Consider the following 20,614-nt stretch of genomic DNA (forward strand, 5'->3'; position numbering starts at 1 on the left):
TCCAGAGCCTGTCCCTGGGAGTGTTGAGCAAATAACCTTTCCATGCTTGTTTGAAATCCTTGAAAATCCCGAAGAATCGGGTCATCTTGAGTTACCAGTGGGACTGACCAATCGGCAGCACAGCCGCTGAGATATGACAACACAAAGCATACCTTGGTCTGATCATTAGGGAAGGCCCCAGGTCTGCATAGGAAGTGCAAACGACACTGATTCATGAATACGGCGAATCGTTTGGGGTCCCCAGCAAAGCGTTCAGGTGGGGCCAGCGGCATGTTTCCAGGTAGATTAATCTGCACCGGGTTACTGGAAACCACAGGAGCGGGGTTCCCCCCGGAACCGGGTAAAGGAGTTTGTCCAGCTTGACCTTGCAAAAGCTGTCTAGCCAGGTCATCAGCTCTATCCTTTATTACAATCACTTCCCTCCTGAGGGCACTAGTCTCTTGATGAGCGGCGTGTACTTCGGCCCGTAATTCCCCCAGTAATTGGGCCAACTGGTCAGTTTCGGAAGTTTCCATAGCGCCTGGGTGGGAATTTGTAGGAAGGCTTCGCGTTCTGTAACGCTCACCTGGTTCCCACGGGGGCGCTGGTCTAGTCTGGATTGCTGTGGCCTCTTCTAGCATGATGCGCAGGACCCGGAACACCGATTGGACAGGACCTCCAAATCGTGCTTGCCTGGCCCGTAGGAATATCCTTCTGCAGATGAGAAAGGGGATTAACAGTCTGCAGAATAGTGTGCTAGCTCCCCCCTTTCCCTCTTCCCCCTTCGTTCCTCTCTAACTTCCTCCAATCCCCGGTTTAAGCTCACCTTATGGTTTGGAAGGATGAACTCTCCATCCTGCTTCTGGTGCAGGGGCGCGTGTTCGTCCAGTTACTTCACTGGTTTTCAGAATGGCGCTGGCAAAATCCACTTGACTTTCCTGAGCGATGCACCGTAAGTATGAAAGTTCAAAGTTCAAGTGAGGCCCCCTTTATGTTGTCTTTCTAACCTGTGATCTGTCCTTTATTTCAGGTGCAGAATGAAGGCGATGCGTCGAGGGGTTAAACTGCCGAGGTGAGTAGTGATGAGAGCGATCCCTCTAAATGTCCTTATCATTCCTCAGAAATGTCTCTTGTCCTTTCCCCATAGGGGCCGGGGTACGGTACCTGCCAACGGGGCGGCGCCGACCTGAAATGTGGAAGAAAAGCCGGTAAGAATTATGGCTGTTGATCAGGCTTTCCTTCTGTGTTCCTTCTGCTCACCTTTTGTTTCTTCCTCTCTCCCCTAGGTGCATAGATGTGGCGTCCGATGCTGACAGCCGCGATGGAGCCGGGAGATGTCTCGAGGACAGGTGAGTGAAGCGTGGCGCTGCAGCGAGCAACGCGATGCTTTTAAATGGAAGTCTTTCTTCAGGGATGCTGGCGAGAAGATTCCGGATGCAGGTAAGAAGTTTGAAATAGTCCTTGGTTTTCACCTTTCTCTTCTCTTCCTTCCTTGCAGGTCTTCCAGGTTCGAGGCGGGCATGGCTGGAGTCCAGGAGCAGGAGCAGACACGGTGAGCGTTAAGCTGCAGGAAGCAGAACAACGCGAAGCATGAGCTGCTGTCTGGGCGTGGCTTAAATAGCCACCAAAGAAGTCCCAGGTATGTATCCTTCCCCAACTAGGTATGTATCCTTCCCTGGCCACGCCCGAGTGAAAAAATAGTCCCTATGAAAAAATAGTCCCTTTCAGGTCTCAGGGAGGCCTGAAGCGTGCAGCATGGTCTGCATCAGGTAAGTGCACAAAACACCTCCCTTTATGAGCCTGGCGCCTATGGCGCCAGGACTGATGTCCAACATGAGCCTGGCGCCAAAGGCGCCAGGACTGAGTCCAAAGAGCCCCTATAAGGGGCCGCTGGGCTTTTACCCGAGGGCATGATGCCTGCTTCCAGGGGTGCTGGGCCTGGCCTGGTGCTCCGGGGGTAGGCATCATGACAGTATTACAGAAGAGCCACTTCCATAACACCAAATATGTACACACAATCTTTGTGATCAAACGCACAGGGACATCATCTCCCTTGCCACCCCTGCTACTCCAATGCCCAGGAGTTTCCATCGTGGGCCCCCACTCGAGGTTAGGGGGGGCCCAGTCCAGTCCTCATCTATCAGGGTGAAGGCTGGGCTGGGGCTTGCAACATGAGAAGGAAGTGCTCAGTAGAGGTTGGAGCTAACCTGTGACATGTGGCACATGCCACATTCAGCTCCAACCCCTTCTCATCTGGCTACTTCACGGCTCATATACAGGAACCAGGAAGATCTCCCAGCTTCCTTGTTCCTGTCTGTGAGCAGCACGGAGGAGCGGAGGCTGGCCTGGAGTGGTGGACCGAAGTTAGAAAAACAGGTAAGAAGGCTTTTTGTTAAATGTGATGTGCATTTTGCATGTGTGAAGTGCGTGTCAGATGAACGTATGTGCTATGGGTTATTGAGTGGTGGGTGAATGAGAAGAAATGTGATAGGACGTGTGTTTGAATTTTCTCTGTGGGTGTGTGCCTGTGTGGAGAATGCAGTCAGAGTGGATGTAAGGGAAAGTGTATGAGTGAGTGACTTGTGGGTGAATGAGTATGAATGTGATAGTGTGTGTTTGAATGTGTAGAGAATGCAGTGAGAGTGGATGTAAGAGAAGGTGAATGAGTGAGTGACTGGTGGGTGAATGAGTATGAATGTGATAGTGTGTTTCAATGTTCTGGACGGGTACATGTCTGTTTGGAGAATGTAGTGTGAGTGGACGTGAGAGAAGGTGCATGTGATAGTGTGTTTGAATGTTCTGGGTGGGTGGGTGCGTTACTGTCTGGAGAATGCAGTGCAAGTGGACGTGAGAGGTTTATGGATGAGTGAATGGTGAGTCAGTAGGAATTTGCGTGTGTGTGTGTGTACATGTTCTGGGTGGGTGGGTGCCAGTGTGAGTGTATGTGAGAGAAGGTATATGTGTGAGTGACTGGTGGGTGAATGAGCTTGGTCGCAGTGTTATCTGTGGTGCAATCATGCAGGGTGTTGTAAATGATAGGAGTGTCTAGATTCATAGTTTCACAGTACTCCCACAGTGGTACGCAATATTTTTTAAATTATTTTTTAATGTATGGGCACAGCCAGCATGAAAATATGTTTTATACTGGCATATGTTGCAGGGATTGGTATGGCAATGCAGTGGGAAATGTGCTTGTGCACTTTTGGTGACTCGCATGTATTGTTCTTTTTTCATGAGTTACCCTTCACCCTACTGAACGCAAGGAATGGGTCCTTGAAGACAAGGTAACAGTATCTGAGATGGATGGGATGCAGATCTTACTCATGCATCAATAATCAGACCGACTCAGGAAGTTGGCCAAAGTCAAAGCTGTTTTAATAACAAGTCTTTAAAAAAAAGAGTACAACAGACACCATCGGAAGTGGCACAGCAATATCTCAGCACATTTCATAAAAAATAGTGCTCTTATACTAAATATTCATCATGAATGACATCAGGATAAGTGGCAAAAAAAGAAAACTTACTAGGGGTTGTGGTTGGTCAACGGGAAATATCTACATATATTTTCTATGGGATACAGGGATGTGATTGGGTCTTTAAGATCAGGTGGACACCTAAGCCCATCCCTAGTGCACGTCATCTTCTGTGTCAGTCTAATACATGACATCCTATTGGCTTCTCAAACTATGGGGCTCCTTAATACGCGGCCCTCTATTATTGGTTGGCACGCTTGTACCCTTCTGGAATATTCCACTTGCTAGCAGCACCCAAGTGGGACTCCAGGTGCTGGGGGGCTTGCATGGTAATGCCTCTCCGCCCAATTAGACCAACATCCATCATCACTCCTGCAGTCTGCCATTCAATTAATATCTTTGAACTCAGCCTTGTAAAGGCTCACTGGGCCTGAGGATAAAAGGAAGTGAAGCAGGGTCTTTTCTTCTGGTCTCGGTTTACATCGTCCCAAACTCTATTCTAATATGACCATGTGACTGGAGACCATGTTTTTGAGCTCTTTGTTGCATTTAATACTATTAAATGAAGAAATCTTGGCACCCTCAGTGGTTTTCATTACACCTCAAACAGGAGCTGAGCTTGCTTCTTACGTTCATGTATCTTCTCGAGTAGATAACCAGGCTCTCTGTGGCCCCGGCTCTTAACACTGGGACAGGCAAGCTTTTCTCGAATCTTCCTTCGCTGTCAGCTATCCTAATTCTGCTGCCCCACACTTCCAATCCTTTCATTCACGAGGTGCAAGTTTGCAAAAGTGCGATGTGGAACATCCAGATTCTATACATTCCTATGTATATACATTGGTGCATTGCCTGCAATCTATTCACTATGCAGCCAGCCTCATGATTACTTGGTCTACTTGCGTTACTGCATCTGTACAATTGTAAAATTGCTTTGCATTTTCTTCGGTGCTTCTCCGCACGTGCAATCTTCATTTTGTTCCCGAAATGTTGCTTAGTTCACTGCTTTGTCATCAACTTCTATAAAATCTATATTCTTACTTCATTTGCATCTTTTCTGACTGCGTCACCTCTGCTTCTTGTGAAGAGTCTTTTCTTTCATTCATTTTCACACTTCTTCCGGAAATTTCCTTCAGAAGATCGTCATTTCTCTGTGCATACATATAGGATATTCTCAATGGATACCTTGTTTCAAGAACTTTTCGCAGTATAGGTATTCTCACTGGTATCTCTCATGTTGAAATTTCCCGTTGCCAACATATAGGCAGAATAGGTGCGGAACTTCCGGTAAAGGTACTTGGCTCCTCTTCTACACTCCCAAACCGATTGCAAACTGTCTTGCTTTTTACCCACATTTTTACAGAAAGTGTGCTGTGTAATGCACCGTTTTATCAAATTATTCAAAAATAATTCTCATGGGAGAGGGATGAATCCTCCTGAGTCACCCACACCCAATTTCCTTAGTTCGGGCCGCCTCACTATGCTCGGTCACAGTCGCATACTTGTGACAAATATTTACACCCTCCAATAAAACAACTCACCAACAACCTTTGCTATATTCGGGGACAAGGCACTGCCCCTTTCTTTCTACGCTAGGTGAAACATTTAAGCTTTGATTAAAAAACATATTTACTTGGAGTAGTGCATACCCTTGCAGTGGCCAAATCTTCATGAACATTGCACACACGTGGTGGTACGGGCGCCGGCTCGGGGTGTGGCATGCCCTGTGCTTTGTTAAGGAGCTTGATGGGGAGGGCTTCCAAATGTTGTGCTATTATACTGATTGGGCTTTGCTTGAACACATTCAAGTGTGATGTTAATGGTTCAAAGGGGCCACAAACTCGACCAGGACCCTGCTCTGGTGCAACACTGTTTAAGAAAATAAGTGCTGGACAATGAGTCTCAGACGTGAGAGCCATGGAGTAACCCACCTGTCCCCACTCAAACTCCTTCTTGAAAGGGCTTTGTGGAAGCTTCATTCACAGACTGTTCCTGGGGGGTCATTAAAAAATTCACTTTGCACCTAGAACTCTGAAAATCATAAATGCTGGAGTCCCACTCTTGAGGGAAGTGCAGACCCACCCACCCTACATCTCACCCATTAAAAAAGATTGAAGAAGAGTAATGTATCAAAGACTAGGACATTAAGGTGTTATGTTCGGCTCTGGGTTGTGGGGGACAACATGTGGTTGCTTGTCACATAACTTAAAGAAAAATGCACATGAGCCAGATGGCCTCTGCTTACACCTGCACAATGGGTTTTTTCTATCGTTGTGGTAGCTGACTCATAGATACATGTATAACCAGGGAATTTTGTTGGAACTAAATCCTGATCAATTATTTAATTGTCAGGGCTTGCTCATGCAGGATTTTGGTCCTGTGTAAAAAGACAGTGCACGCCTCCCCAGTTCAGTGCTTTTTTGGCCTGTTTAACACGTTTAACACATCACTGCCACAGATAACAAGTACTTCTGTGTCTATTGATCTATAGATGTTTCATACACTAGCTGTAGCCTGCATTAGAACCGAATTACCGTGTTACAAGTACTGCATTATATATGTTTTACATATAGGCACAACGTCGAATCTTGAAAATGACATTCCCCACATGTGTGATCATGGACAAATCACGCTCTCCTCGGTCCCTCGGTTCCTATATCTGGCTGAAATTAGAGCACCTGGAAACACAGGTGTTAGATGCATCTGAAGGTCATGTTCCATCACTTCCTGTGATGTCACTTGGGGTGTGGTGAAATAACATCACTTTATATGATGTCATCGGAGGGCAAGGGTCATGTGATGTCACTTCTGCTACCCCTGGCATTTTGGTAAAATGATGTCCCTGCAAACACAACATAAACATTGTTACAGAATAGGACAGCACATAGCAAACAGTGACAGAATTGCCTCGTGAATTCTGTGACCTTTGATGCGCACTAAGCATGACTTGGGCTAACTAAAAATTGGCCTAGGTGCACAATTCCAGAACATCTCCTTATGAAGAAGAGAGGCACTTCCTAAACCTGCCCTTTTGCAGGGCTGTGCAAAATATGAAAATGGCTGTGCTTGGAGTCCCAAGCTACTCCTTAGCAATGACACTCACTGAGGCCTGAGAGTCCTTGTGGTTTCATGCAGAAGAGATGTGATTCAGTATTTCAGGACATACTGCCCCTCGTTGGGTGGGACCAAGTCGGATTTGCTTATGCTTTACCCCTTCTGTAAGGGCATGGCAGGCAGAAAATAAATGGTCAGGATGGCTTCCCAAAGATATACCAGCGTGTTCTTATTAACTAAAAACCTTTCAGCCATCCCTCTCTAGTGTTGGCTTAGTTACCTCAAGTTATGCATACAATGTGGATCCCGAGCTTGCTGTGCCTAGAGTCCCAAGCTACATCTCACTGAAGATGCCCAATGAAGCTGAAACATGTCTGGGGTTGCTTGCTGTATCGCGCACATAGGGTTTGATCTAGCAGGTGCACCTGGACTGCCCTTTTGGTGGATGGACTAAGTCTGATTTGCATATGCCCTTTACTCTTCAGTGTTTGCATGGCAGGTTGAATAAGTGTGATCTGGCGGACTGCGTAGAACTTTGCCGGTTGACTTTGATTAACTCAAAACCATACAGTCATTACTCTTCAGTTGTGTGCTTCACTGCACTAAGGCAATATTTTCCATCATGCAAAAAATGTGCCTTATTAGCATGAGGAAATCTAGGGGCTAGTGCTACTAATGTGCACATTGCGCTTGCATTGTACAAAGTTAGCATAATGAGGCAGCTGGTATAGCCACCATTTTTCAATGTTGTTCTCTCTTATTTTCTCTTCGAATGTGTATTCGTATTTAGGAAATTATGCTCAAAGCATCACGCGATAAAGATAATATATGTTCATTGCATTTATTGACGATTAACAAATTAATACAATAAGCCCTTTTCCATGAAATGTACTCCATTTATGTTCAGCCGGAGTTGATTGTTTTCTTCATGTTAACACATATTTTATATAAATTGGGACTTCGATACATTTTTTCAGCAGTAAACATGTTTTAAGACTTGGAATGAGCAGCCATCACCCATGTCAGGTTCAACCTTTTTATTGTATAATTTTAAAATTGAAGATCTATGGCTTAATCATTCTTGTCATCTGTTGCATCAGTTGTGTCTTTTGAAAAGTTGCCAGTATTGCTCATCTTTATTGCTCCAGCTTAATCTTAAATCATAATCTCTGTGTCCCGTTGGAGAAAATTGAGCCCTTTGTGTGTCTTGTATTTTTGACAGCAATGGCTATGATCATCGTTCACCGAAAGAGCTGTGTGGGACTGCCATTTAGTTGTCACCTTTCTTTGGTGGCTTCCTGTCAGGTCCATTCCCATGTATCAAAATCGAACATCCCATCCGCAGTTGACTTTAAGCATCTTATTTCATGATTGCCTTCAAAAAGAAACTTGTAGAATTCATATTTTGCAACAATCTCTGAACCTCTGAACTAATACCAAATGTATTTCTTTAAACTTTTTACTGACATAATCATAATTTTTCTCCAATAGAAGACATAACTCATGCATCCTTTTTAGGTGTAAGCAGGTGTAAGTCGCCTACACTGCAAAACATTAATCACAAAAAAATTAGGTGTCATTACTATCAAAAAATCTGTTTAAGTTGCACCTGGTCCACAAAAAAAGGCCTGCTTACACCCAAAAAAGGGGCGTTGACATCTAATAGCTTGCCCCGAAGTAAGTTACTCCAAACTAGCACGGAAAGCATGAACGTTTTCAAATAATTATTTTCTCTTTTTTCTCTCAATCCAAAATTATTTTTCCAACTCAGTCCCTTCTAAATTCACACATTCTAACGATTTACATGAACAGTCATTAACTGACTGCATGACGACAGGAAAAAAGTTCAATTTTTACAAAAAATGAATAGTAACTTTTTTCTCTCACACCAAAATATTTTCCACCTCATATCCCCACCTCACAATCAACACTTGTATTTATGAATGTGTATGTATGTGATTTATATAGTGCACATCTAGTCAAAAAGCAAAAAAGCACTGTAAAATTGAAGGAGTGGTACATAGTGGGGGAAGATCATGTTGTCGGTTTATGGTCCCCATTTATCGATGAGCTTTCCTAGAATTGACTTGAAATCAAGGTTACATCTGGAATGTTCACGCATAACTTAAGTGTGTGTTTGTTTGTTTGTTTATTGATTTGTGGGGTGCACCAAACCCTTAGGTAACTGGGCGCACATCATCACAAGAATACTTAAAGCTTAGTTACAGGTACAGACAATACTGACAGACAATACAAACGTTTCAAAGACAGCTGTGACACGATATGAATACAGGTAAAGTTACATTGTGCGTATGTGTACCTCTTTCACATATAGGCGCCCCCTTCACAAACACAGTAGTGCTGTTCTTGGAGGAAGCCAATAGACAATGAGGAATTCCTCATAGACTGAAATGAGTCCATCAGTTCCCTTACCTTGGGATTGCCTTTAGCGGCAATATGGGCTGTGGTCATCATGTCAGCAGTTTCCTCAAAGCATTTGCCCATGTCAGTGAGGCTATTCTTAATTATGGAACGGGGTAGGGAGGTCTTACATTTGATTTGATCGTGCCAATTTATCGTGCAAATGTAATTGCTTTGGGTACTCATGATGGGGCGTGTCAGGCACCTGTAATGGCAATGAATGATGCGCCAACATATTTAATCCATTTGGATGCTGGCCTTGACGATATAAGTGATTTCATCAGCACAAAGCCAACTACTGTTTTGGGAAACCAGACATGAATTCAGATGTTTGTATCAAAACCCTGGAGCTGTATTATTTATAAAAAAGACTGATGATCTAGGCCTGTCTGAATATTGTGTGCCTCATCACCAGTTGGGCAGTAAGCCCTAAAAACGGCGGTAACGGAATTTGTGCCGCAAATACTGGGTCGCCGGATCACGCTCTGGCACAAATTCCGCCAGCCAAAAAAGATTCCGCACAATTACCGTCAGCGCTATCTGAGCCGACGGAATCTGCGCCAAAACCATGACACACAATCACTGCTGCAACACAAGTGCCTACATGGTGGTATTAGTGCCAGAAAACAGCGCTAACAGTGCCAAAAACACTGCACAATTAGCCATACCCTCTAGGTGGAGGTAAATGAACACAGGTGCCACAAATTAAGCCACCGGTGATGCCAATTCACCCCAGTGGGCTACATAAGGCACACACTCTACCCAAACACAGTTACAAACACAATGCTGTTACTAGCCATTGCGGGATGGGAATTGCATCTGCTCATGCTGCGCCTGGAACTACAGAGGCAGGAAAACCAGCACAGGACACAGGGTGTGCAGGGGAGGAGGAGGAGCAGAATGAGGAGAGGCGAAGCAAAGCGGGCACCAATCCCCAGGGTCAGGCAGTCACCCTGGACCCTCACTGACGGGCAGTTGGTCACCTTCTACTGCCTCAACAGGGAGGCCATAGCTGAGCTGCTCAACATAATCCAGGCTGACATAGAGAGCAGGATCAATATCCGGACAGCCGTGCCACCACTGCTGAAGCTAGAGTCCACCCTACAATTCCTAGGAACGGGCACTGTTCAGCACTCCATGTTCATGATGCAAGGCATGGAAGAGCCAACATTCTGTGCAGTACTGGCCCATGTGATGGATACTCTCCTGCAGCATGTGTTACACCACGTCCCACTGCCCACCACCCCATCACAGGTGCATGCCATGAAAACAGAGTTCTAACCCATTGCCCAAATGCTGAATGTAATTGCAGCCTTGTACTATACCCATGTGGCGTTGGTGGCCCCCCAGCCCACGAAGAAGTGTACCGCAACCGTAACCAATACCACTCCTTGAATGTGCAGATGGCCTGCGATCCCAACATGTATATCACCCACTGCTGTGCCCGCTGCCGTTGTTGTATCCACAATGACATGACTATAGGTACCACAATGCAATTTGCATAATGCGTCCCACTGACAAAGTGCCACAGCGCATCACACACCATCGACTCTGCCAGTGACACAGCCAATTACAATTAGAACTCTGCAGTGCCACAGCCAAGTACCCATGTACACTCAGCAGACACAATGGATCACAAGAGGGCGTGCTAGCCCAAGGATCAAACAAAGACGTATATGATTGCATTAACCAGCGCAAAAAGAAGTTAATACGCACAGAGATGCATGGAACTTTCATGCTTGAATATTTGAAAGCGGGAATCATTCCAGATGGATTGCAGGTTAAAAATATAGCTTGTGTATTTATCGACAATCCCAAATTCAAGACCAATTTCAGTGGGGTGGGGAACAAATGTAGTAGGGATTGGATCATTCTTATTATTGATACCGCCGAGGAGGAATGTAGAAGGCAAGGAGAGGAGGAGTTGCAAGAACTGGAAAGAAATTTTATGGAGAACGCGACGGTACAAGATGCTAAGAACAAATTAGTAAAGATAGAGGAAGAAATTGCAAAATTTAAACAGATCACAATTGACAGAAAGATCCAAAAGTTCAGGAAAGATCTCAGTGGTTACGGAGAGGAAAAGACTTACCCTTATCTGCGTGAGACCTACTACAACAACAGTAACAAAGCAACAAAGCAACTTCTTTAAGCATAAGCATAACAAAGTGGTAAATTTCTCTGTTAGCTCAGCCTCTTCCAGTGGGAGTGACCCGAGTACATCGGGTGGTAACTCCTTTGGTAACTCCTTTGGGCAACCTCCACAGCATCCTTTTTTCCCTGGGGAGGACAACGGGGACGCCCAAAGAAACAGCCTCAGGAACAAGGACAATATATGAGAACACGGCAATGGTACTCGAACCATCCCTGAAACAACAGATCCCATTTTCAACCTCTCTTCAAGAGTTTTAACCCGGTCTGAAGAAACTCTTTTGGAGAAAGGATTGTCTTTTGTTCCCTCAGCTCGAGCAAACACGTTCCAAGCTGAGATGGAGATGAAGAGATTTTTTTCGTAACATTAAACTCAAGTACTTTTTCGAAGTATACCTTCTGGACCATCAAGAATCGACATCCAGCAATGATAAAGCACCTGTGAGTTTGAAACCTTTGAGAAACTTGTCATTAAAACACTGACCGATGGTCTTGCACATAAAAATCACTATCAAGACAATCTAACGGGGGAAGAAAGAAAATCCTTGGCTGACCTCCATCAAGATTCCACCATAACTCTGAAACCGGCTGACAAAGGTGGGGGTATTGTCATTATGGACACAACCGATTACAACAAAGAATGTCTGCGCCTTTTGGCCGATGGAACATCTTATAGGATCATGGGCCATGACCCCACCACCAGACTCCAGGAAGAGATCACCAATTTAACCAAACATGCCGAACAAGAAGGCTGGATTTGTGAGGGGGAATGCCTTTTCTTAAACAAAACACATCCACACATCCCAGCGTTCTACATCCTACCCAAAATCCATAAAAATCCAATAAAACCACCTGGCAGACCTATAGTCTCTGCCTGTGATTCCCTTCTAGAGCCTTTATCGTTGTACACAGATTTCTTCCTAAAACTCTTTGTGGGACTTATGCCATCTTACATCAAGGATTCCACCAATGTTATACAAATTTTACAAGAACTTGATTTACCACAACATTGTATTTTGGCTACGATGGATGTCGAAGATCTATACACATCTATATCGCAAACAGGATATTTGGAAGCTCTCGAAATCTGTCTCAACAAGAGGATTGATGTGACTTCACCACCTACTGAGTTTATTTTGGAATGCGTTAGACTCGCTATGTCAGAGAATTTCTTTTTATTCAAGGACCAACTATATCAACAAATAAAAGGTGTCAGCATGGGGGCAACCTTTGCTCCTGATGTCGCCAATTTATATATGGCACAATATGAAACAGACCATATATACAACGACAACAACCCCTACAAGTCAGACATAATTTTGTGGCGTCGATATATCGATGATGTTTTATTAATATGGACCGGTACAGAAGAAAACTTGGGCCTTTTTCACCTTTGGCTGAACGCCTGCAATGACCATATTCGGTTCACTATCGATTGGAGCTACCAAGCAGTGGATTTTCTGGATTTGCACATATACAGATCAGGTAACAACCTCAAAACTGAACTTTACAGGAAACCCACTGACCGGAATAGCTTACTGCATTTTTCCAGCTATCATCCCCAGGGTTTAAAATATAATCTACCCTAGGGCCAGTTCCTTAGAATCAGACGGAATTGTTCCGAAAAAGAAGAATATGAGCAACATGCCAACGGCCTACAAAATCACTTAAAAGAGAGGGGATATCCGAAGAAATCCATAAGACAAGCCAGAAAAAGGGCTTTGAACACAGACAGAACGATATGCTTGACACCTAAGGAGAAAAAAGAGATGAACAGACTTGTCAGCATCACCACATACAGCCCTGTGAGTAATCTCACCAAACAAACCATCAACAAACAGTGGCATTTGATAAAGAACAAAGGTACACTTGAGAGAAAGCCCATTCTCGACTTTAAAAAGACCAGAAACTTGAGGGACTCTCTAGTCCATACTTACATCGAAGAAAACAAACCACCAAATACACTGTGGGATCTCCCCTGCGTGGTTGGACATTATCGATGTGGGAGCTGTGTGGCATGTCGCTACACCACCCCCACCAAAACCTTTGTCTACAAGGACTACCATCACACTCTGCGGACCCATACCAACTGCAACAGTAAATTTGTGATCTATGGGATACAATGTCCTTGCCATCTGTTATACGTAGGCAAGACTGCAAGACCAGTGAAACAGCAAATCTAGGAACATAGGTCCTGTATTAAGAACATAACACTGGACAAGCCCATGGTCGAATATTTTAGCCGACTAGGACACACCAATGAAGACCTCTCATGGACCATCATTCAACAACTCACTCCACAAAAGAGAGGAGGTGACATGGATAAAGCACTCACGAGGCTTGAACAGCATTTGGTCCACAAATTAGACACCGTGAAAACAGGACTGAATGTTTCTGTTGAATGGAAACACTTTTACAACCAAAGAATAGTCATTGACTCTGTCACTTGAACAGAATTTGGACACTGAACACTCGAGAGGGTAGCCCGCCTTTCCACAGGAGAGTGATTCTGTGTTTGCAGAGGGTACTACATCACTACCCTTTTAGATCCTTTTCTGATACATATATCTACGGGTCCCACCGGATCTATCTCAGAAGTTGATGGGTGTTTAGACAAGTACATCCGTGTTCTTTCTTAGCTAGTTCCGAAAAGAAAACACACTGCTAATTACACAATTATGTTTTCTAATTTGGATGTTATCATGCAATGTTGAATCCACAATAAGGCTTTTCCACTAGGGCCTATGTAATATGTATACCTTGCGTATTTATTGTGTACCTAGATACATGTGTTGTCTAACATTTATACCTTGCATATTTATTGTGTACCTAGATACATATATTGTCTAACATGCTCGAAAACTTGTGTCCTCTATAATTTGTCCCGATCACAAACAACATTCTGGTGATTTTTGACCATACAAGGGTTTTTCGTCAGTTTATTCCAGTATTCTTCGGTCCCTTAGCCCCTGAGACCGCTCTATCGCATTCACAGAACACAATACAGTACGCGCACTCCGTGCTGTATTTAGTGATCTACGAACATTGTGTTCATGCGCAGGGTTTTATAGGCCTGCCAATCTTTAAAGGGACCTACATAGGTAATTTCACATTTGCCTGCCGCTGAGTAGGCTTATTTGCCCTAGGCGCATATCCCATGCTCTCACCGAGTCCTGTGCAACACACTCATTTATGATTAACTGGTCGCAATTGATCTGTGACATCGGCACTGTGTTTTTCTTAGTCTGCAGCACCGCCTCATCTCCCACGTGGCAGCGGGCCATTGGCCGCTCGTCGATGACGCGCCAACAGGGGAGCGCCAAGGCACATCCAATCAGGATGTCGCGCTGGTATGTTTACCCGCGGTTCCCAAAGAAATGGTATCACAACTCTCTCGCTGCCGGAGACACCTTGCAGCTCTGCTCCGCATGTACGCGGAAGAAACCCATTGCAAGTAAGTCTGAGTACACACGCTTCGAGCGTGTTCAGACAAAGGGGGACTCCATTACTTTCCTGAGTATATGCAAACTTTTTTTGAGTTTCTTTCATCCATAACAAGTTTGGGCATTTTTGATTGTCAAACGCACCGCGATAACTACACAGTTATGCGTTTTCCTGAGTATACTCAACCTTCGTTTGAGTTTCGTTCATTCATAACAAGTTTGGGCAGTTTTTGTCAAAAGCACCGCGATAACCACATGATTATGCGTTTTCTTTGATACAAAGGTTGGGCAACGTATGGACAGCCAGCTTTAACATTCTTGGAGCAGAGTGAAAGTCTCCAGTCTTTTCAATCATAGAAGACACTATTCATACATAGTGGGTGTCTCCATTTCTACCACTCAAGAAGGCACACCACTTACTGCCCTAGGTAAGATTTTTGTCTTTTGTTTTCATTAAATGAGACAGATGATTTGGATTTGCAACATATCCTTATAGATCCTATCAATTTTGTTATAGGCACACAATTGTTCCTAGAAGTGGCACACTTTGGTGCTACCCAGATATCTACACCTATGATGGATATTACTGCTCATCCAAGCACTGGATAAGCTAGTGGTAAGAACCAAGCTGCACTTCTGTGAAGCTTTTTTCTTTGTTTTAATGTAGCATCCTCAGGGAGCTCAATGAATCATCATTTTATTTTGAGGTTACTCCTTTACTCATCACACTCCATGTATTATTTGTAGATAGAGAACCCGGGACTACCCCATCACACGTCCTGATGAAGGCCTGCCCACACAGCTGCATGTTACAGCTCTTCTCTATGCCGAAACACTGTTGTGTCGACGATCATACCAGTTGAACAATGCACAGTTTAAGCATTGTTGTTTGTTTGTTTTTCTCAAAATGTCCATGAAACTATGTTTATGTTCATTGTAAAACTGCAAAATTGAAAGAATTGACTACATTTTGGCAGTGCTTCTGTTTATGTTGGTTACATTTAAATCCAGCTCTTCTGTCTACTGGATTATACAGATTTGTATTGTATTTTAAAATACCCCTTGGTGCTCTATCCCCACTAATCTTTGATAAATGTTATTAAATACACTCAGTTCAAAAATTCTATACTCATGACTGTGATATGTGTTTATATGTAGGATTGGTGTGACCTCTCACCCTGAATTTTCATTTTTGTTCACTCAGCAGACATACACATGGCACATGCCAGGTGCCACCGATTGCCACTCACGTCAATCATTAAACACAACCATGACACAATGAGGAATGTCCTTGCATTGATGAATTTCAATTATTTAATTGTGATTATGTGTACTAACTATTCCTCCTCCCACCACCTACTGCCCGGCACTCCCTCCCACCACCAACTCCCAAGCACACTACCCGCCTCCCACCACCAACTCCTCAGCATACTATCCCCCTCCCACCATCAACTCCCCAGCACGCTATCCCCATCCCCCTCCCACCACCAACACCCCAGCACACTGTCCCCCTCCCCCTACCCTCTTCCACCACCAACTCCCCAGCACACTATCCCCCCCACCATCAACTCACCAGCATGGGCACTGTGGGCTAAATTAGTGTTAATGTCACTTCTGTGGCCTCTTCGCCCTCTGGCCCTCCCCCAGTGATTTTGGGCACAAATGGCATTGTGACCAGTGCCTGGGTGTGCTGGGCTGGGACCCCTCATTGGGGGTGGCCGAACTGGAGGGTATTGCCACAGGCCCCCAGATGTGCTGCATTGTGAGTTAGGTGTTCTGATAAATTGCCTCTGCCAAGGCCGAGATCCATTCAGTGATCTCCCTGACTCGCTGCCCATACACAGTCAGGGCGGCAGTATTGGCAGCTGCCTCTGCCTGGTTCCTGTCCATTGCTCATACAATCCTGTGTGTGGCCCCTTGCAGGCAATTCTGGATTGCCTGGAGGTGTTCAGAATGGGCGTGGCCAATGGCCTCTATCTCTCCCTGCCATCTCCCCATTTCATTCAGCCTCTGTATGATGGTGTGGCATGGTGGAGGCTGTGCCGGTAGCCCAGGGCTGCAGGCCCGTGAACCATAGGATGGTGTGTCCACTTCTGGCTTATGTGTCTGGGTACACTGGCAGCGGTGATGGCTCTCTGGGGTGTGAAGCCCTTCAGGCTGTGTCACTGGGCTTATGTCCCCCTGTGTCTCGATGGTGGGTGGCCGTGCCTGCTGGTGTGGCCTCTGTGTTTGACACTGCAGCTGTGGGATGGATGCAGTGGGCATGGTGATGCTCCTGGTGACTTGTGGTGTTGGTGCAGGGCCTGCGGTCCCACCTGCAGGCTTGGCCTTGCTGGGTCCAGGTGTTGCTGGGTGGCCCATGCACCAAGGCATGGATTGTGTCCGCCTTTGTGGGGTGGTGGTGGTGGCTCACCTTGAGGAACTGGAGGCACCACTTCCTGATGGGCCTGCCCCCTCATCCTCCTCTGATTCTTCCGGTGATGCTTGAGTGTCTCTAGGGGAGATAGGAAATGTTGTCAGGTTTGGTTCTTTCATGTGTGTTGGCATGCAAGACACATTTGCTACGGTACAGAGTGGCACCCCACACATTTGCGCAAATGGGCATGATTGGTCAGGGGAAATTGCATGTAGGTACATGAGTGTGCTAATGGTTGCAGCCATGTGTGTGTGTGACACATAGCCAGGTGGCCATTTGCCTGTGTGTGTGAGGAGGGCAGGATGTCCATGCGGGTACAGCTGATGTATTGCATGCTTACTTCTGGTCCTTCATGTCCACACACCCCTCCCTGGATGGGGCACATTTTGTGGGAGTGGATATGGTGGCTTTGTCTATGGCACTGACATGCCTCTATGTGGCGCTGCGTTGCAGCCAGCAATGTTGCGCTGTGGTGTTCAATGATTGGCTAGCTGTGCCCATGTCCGTGTTGGGGGGCATGTACTTCCATGGGGCTCATCTGCCATACCACATGGGGCAGGCCAACTGGGCCTGCAACATGTTGGTGTGACTGCTGCACAGTGTTGTGGTTACTCACACACCATAATCCTGCTGGCACAGGGTGCACCAGCAGGGGCGTGGTGTGCATGGTACTTGAATTGGTCACTTGATACACCTTCATACTGCTGTAACGCTCAGGGGCACACATGTTGCTCTGCCCTCTGGCTGCTCTGGGGGGTGGCTGATGTGGCACCCTGTCACTTCACTCTGATTAGCCAACCCAGCTGCTGGATCTGCTGACATGTGCCCCTGTTCACTACGGCGTCTTGTGCTAGGCTGACATTTGTGCATGGTCTTTAGCTGTCTGGTGGGGGCTTGACCCCTCGATGCCCTCCATAGTGAGGACATTTCTGAATTTTTCTTCCCAGTCTTTCAGGACCAGTGGATTGACAGTCCCACCTCCTGTTGCCAGGGACTCTTGGCGGTGTTGGGGCAGGAGTCCCTGCACCCTGAGGTTGTTCCACTACTTTCTGCAGTCCTCAGTATCATGGGGGATGCTGCCCATCGCAGTCACCTTCTAGCTGATGGCCTCCCAGATGGCAGTCTTGCGCTGGTCCGATGTCTTTCTCTGTCTGCTGCCATATAGTTTGTCGCAGTGGGGCACAACCTCATCGGTGATGACCACCAGTTCACCCTCACTGAATTTCGGTTTACACAGATGATTCTCTGGCACCTTACCTAGGGTCCTCTCCTGAGACATGTTTGCTGTCTTTCGGGTTTGGATGGTTGCAGGAAGTGGGTGATCCTGGTTGGATTTAGTTTTTTAAAATGGTCGCCGCCTGTGCTTCCTGTTCCAGAGGTGATACTATTACCACTGGTGCTAATAGCGCTGGGGATGGAGGCATTAGTGCTATCAGTGCCGATTTTGGGCTGGTGGGCCTTATTTTGGCACAGTTTCCGCTGGGCATAAGTAGCGTTACTGCGTGAGTGGGGCACGTGTTCATGCTAGGTTGTGATTTGGCACTAATACCGCTGTACGCCCCGGCAGTAACGCTAATTCAGCTCAGCGTAAATTGCACCGGAATTCTGCCCAACTCGTGATGCGGCCCTTTATCCCTTCACATAAGCATTTACATTAGCCACTAGATTGCCATGCACTAGATATCTGGCATTGACAAATTAACCACTGCTTGCAATAAAGAAAGATGAGTGCTCAGTAGAACACTACTTTAAGCATGATTTGCATTTTACTAACAACAATTCCGTGAGCTATCTTGAAAATGCACATAGTCATTGTGAGCTTTTTTGTATTTTAGTGCTAACTGCCTGCCAATTGCATTGGCTTAAGCAAATGGAAATATCTAAATAACCATAAATCAACCCCATTTGGTTTTGTAATCACACTGTGATTGGTGATGTATCATATTTTGTATTCTTCTGTCCATTACTCAAACTATTGAGGAAAATGTTATTAGTTTCAATTTTAAGGGCTGATAATCTCAGAACAATAATCAATGCTACAAGATAGTTGCATTTGTTACAGAATAGACATGTTGCGCTCACTTTGTACTTCAATATTGAAAAAGGGTGAAAAATATGCTTTGGTATAAATGTTATTCTATTTGCTCTGAACTATTTATTTTTGGGGGAAATTGTATGTGTGTATGTGTTATATTGAATTTACTGTTCTTTTATGAAGGTTTTAACTTTCAAATAAAGATATTACTTTTTTTAATCACTTGTAAGTCCTTTTGCGAATTCAAAGTACCTTACTAATGAGTAGCTTACTATATTTTGCAGGAGTAAGTGAAGCTTAGTCCTGGAAAAAGCTTTGTTAGTTGTCTCGTCCTCTTTTTCTGATCTTCAGCTTCCTTATAAATGCATCAGATTGCACACGTGCTTGTGTGTGACATGTTAAATGTGTGCTTAGTAGACAATAATTATTTTGTTGTGAATCTAAAGTAAGTACAATTGCCATAATTTATTATTTTTTTCAAGTGAACTTTTCAATTACTCCTTGAAATAGCGTAGTGAATTGACACCTTCGAGATATGTTACCTTCAACAAAAACAACAACTATTAAGTAACCCTCATCTAGGAAGTCAATCCTAGGAATGTTTTGGCTACCCGTCTTTATCCAAGTGAGAAGACAATGACCAAAGGCTTGTTAGAAACAATCATGTTGAGTTGCAGTCACTAAAGTGATGCGATTGAGGCAAGACAGTTTGGCTTAGAAAATGTGGGAAACAATAGCTGGGCCATTTTTCAGTTCATGGCACATGGTATAGATATCTTATAAGTTCTGTAATGATATGCTATGTTATCTTGATGTCATTTGTATAGCACCTACTGCCATTGGTAGGGCCAGACACTGTGGGATGAATGCCCTTCGGAGAACCGAGGTCTGAGATGTGAGATGCGAAGGAGGATTCTAAGGTTCTACGTTATTTTGCTGTGGGATTTTTCGTCGCAGGACTTTTCATCGCCGTTTTTTTATCGAAAAAGACTCGTTTTTTTGTTTTTTTTTGGGAGGTTACCCCACCAAACCCCCCTTTATTTTCTTTTTGAAATTATTCACTTTCACCCACAAATATTTATTTAATTTTTGACCCCCCCACAAAAAAAAAATGATGATTTTATTTTCGATAAAAAAAAAAACGGCGATGAAAAGTCCCACGACGAAAAATCCTGCGGTAAAAGAACTGTATACCGATTCTAAAATGCGTGTGTGTGCATTTCTAGCCAGCACAATGGTAGGTAGGGAGTGGCTAGGTCCATGATAGCAGCCCATGGAAATCACAATAGTGGATGGGTGATGTGACAAACTATCAGGAAAGTAGGAGAGTCAAGGAGACTGAGCATGTGCACAGCTGGAATGAATTTGCTAGTGGAACTCAGCTGCATTCTATTGGAAGTGGTGATGTGTTTTGTGAAGCTGAGTAGTGATAGTTGCAGATGTATGTGGGTGGTTGGCTGATATCTAGCTACCATGTGGTCTTGTAGAGCTTATCATAGGCCTGAGTGGAATACTTACGGAGCGGGCTAGGTACCACCTTGTTGTCTCATCACGTGACTCATCATGTGCCCCTGACTTCCTTTGTGGGTGTGATAGTTCACACAGCAGGTAGACTGGGTTAGTCAGGATGCTGAAGGGAAGAGCC

Source organism: Ambystoma mexicanum, chromosome 7p, assembly GCF_040938575.1.
Source record: "Ambystoma mexicanum isolate Mex_15411 chromosome 7p, UKY_AmexF1_1, whole genome shotgun sequence".
Lineage (NCBI taxonomy): Eukaryota > Metazoa > Chordata > Amphibia > Caudata > Ambystomatidae > Ambystoma > Ambystoma mexicanum.